Source organism: Leptonotus elevatus, unplaced genomic scaffold (genome assembly GCF_054856555.1).
Source record: "Leptonotus elevatus isolate MCC_2025b unplaced genomic scaffold, RoL_Lele_1.0 HiC_scaffold_145, whole genome shotgun sequence".
Classification (NCBI taxonomy): Eukaryota; Metazoa; Chordata; class Actinopteri; order Syngnathiformes; family Syngnathidae; genus Leptonotus; species Leptonotus elevatus.
In genome coordinates this window covers 40,001-42,500 of record NW_028233536.1, presented here as the reverse complement: position 1 = coordinate 42,500, position 2,500 = coordinate 40,001, and positions in this window count along the sequence as shown.

Sequence of the window (2,500 nt, the reverse complement as noted above, 5' to 3'; positions counted from 1 at the left end):
CGAATGCCGGGCGTTCGAGTTGCCCAGGCAGGGGGTTATCCTCCACTAGCAAACCTCCATGAGCAGCGGAGCCCGTCAGCGGCGCCAAAAAGAACCACACGAGGGCGACCTGGGGTTGAAATCCCCCGCCACATAGGAACGAATGCCGGGCGTTCGAGTTGCCCAGGCAGGGGGTTATCCTCCACTAGCAAACCTCCATGAGCAGCGGAGCCCGTCAGCGGCGCCAAAAAGAACCACACGAGGGCGACCTGGGGTTGAAATCCCCCGCCACATAGGAACGAATGCCGGGCGTTCGAGTTGCCCAGGCAGGGGGTTATCCTCCACTAGCAAACCTCCATGAGCAGCGGAGCCCGTCAGCTGCGCCAAAAAGAACCGCACGAGGGCGGCCTGGGGTTGAAATCCCCCGCCACATAGGAACGAATGCCGGGCGTTCGAGTTGCCCAGGCAGGGGGTTATCCTCCACTAGCAAACCTCCATGAGCAGCGGAGCCCGTCAGCTGCGCCAAAAAGAACCACACGAGGGCGACCTGGGGTTGAAATCCCCCGCCACATAGGAACGAATGCCGGGCAACCAGGGGTCGAAATCCCCCATTGAAATGAATGGCGGGCAACCAGGGGTCGAAGTCCCCCATTGAAATGAATGGCGGGCAACCAGGGGTCGAAGTCCCCCATTGAAATGAATGGCGGGCTACCAGGGGTCGAAATTTCCCATTGAAATGAATGGCGGGCGACCAGGGGTCGAAATCCCCCATTGAAATGAATGGCGGGCAACCAGGGGTCGAAGTCCCCCATTGAAATGAATGGCGGGCAACCAGGGGTCGAAGTCCCCCATTGAAATGAATGGCGGGCTACCAGGGGTCGAAATCCCCCATTGAAATGAATGGCGGGCGACCAGGGGTCGAAATCCCCCATTGAAATGAATGGCGGGCAACCAGGGGTCGAAGTCCCCCATTGAAATGAATGGCGGGCTACCAGGGGTCGAAATCCCCCATTGAAATGAATGGCGGGCGACCAGGGGTCGAAATCCCCCATTGAAATGAATGGCGGGCTACCAGGGGTCCAAGTCCCCCATTGAAATGAATGGCGGGCTACCAGGGGTCGAAATCCCCCATTGAAATGAATGGCGGGCGACCAGGGGTCGAAATCCCCCATTGAAATGAATGGCGGGCAACCAGGGGTCGAAGTCCCCCATTGAAATGAATGGCGGGCTACCAGGGGTCGAAATCCCCCATTGAAATGAATGGCGGGCGACCAGGGGTCGAAATCCCCCATTGAAATGAATGGCGGGCTACCAGGGGTCCAAGTCCCCCATTGAAATGAATGGCGGGCTACCAGGGGTCGTAGTCCCCCATTGAAATGAATGGCGGGCTACCAGGGGTCGAAATCCCCCATTGAAATGAATGGCGGGCGACCAGGGGTCGAAATCCCCCATTGAAATGAATGGCGGGCAACCAGGGGTCGAAAGTCCCCATTGAAATGAATGGCGGGCGACCAGGGGTCGAAATTCCCCATTGAAATGAATGGCGGGCAACCAGGGGTCGAAATTCCCCATTGAAATGAATGGGCCCATTCATTTTCAATGGCCGGGCTACCAGGGGCGCAGTACCACCTGTCGTCATTAGGGGCGCTGTAGATAGGGGACCGAGTCCCCCCATTCGAGAGGTTTGCACCCAAACCTCAAAATGGTTGGTGTACAATTATAGGAGAGACCTTTTTAAGACGTGGGAGCTCCAGGGCAAATCAAGGGAGGCTCGACCAACCCATATCCGCTTTAGATGCACTTTAGGTCGGACTCCCTTGCCAGATGGTCCCCTCCTCAGCCTGGTTCTCGAATTTTTTCTAAGTCAGCCCAACTTGGAAATATTTTCAGAGTGCCACTTTCAAGGGAGTTTCGCCCAACCCCTATCCGCCTAAGAGGCACTTCAGGTCGGCCTGACTGGCCACATTTTCCCCCTCCTCATCCTGGTTCTCGAATTTTTTCTAAGTCAGCCAAACTTGGAAATTTTTTCAGAGTGCCACTTTCAAGGGAGTTTCGCCCAACCCCTATCCGCCTAAGAGGCACTTCGGGTCGGCCTGACTGGCCACATTTTCCCCCTCCTCATCCTGGTTCTCGAATTTTTTCTAAGTCAGCCAAACTTGGAAATTTTTTCAGAGTGCCACTTTCAAGGGAGTTTCGCCCAACCCCTATCCGCCTAAGAGGCACTTCGGGTCGGCCTGACTGGCCACATTTCCCCCCTCCTCATCCTGGTTCTCGAATTTTTTCTAAGTCAGCCAAACTTGGAAATTTTTTCAGAGTGCCACTTTCAAGGGAGTTTCGCCCAACCCCTATCCGCCTAAGAGGCACTTCGGGTCGGCCTGACTGGCCACATTTTCCCCCTCCTCATCCTGGTTCTCGAATTTTTTCTAAGTCAGCCAAACTTGGAAATTTTTTCAGAGTGCCACTTTCAAGGGAGTTTCGCCCAACCCCTATCCGCCTAAGAGGCACTTCGGGTCGGCCTGAC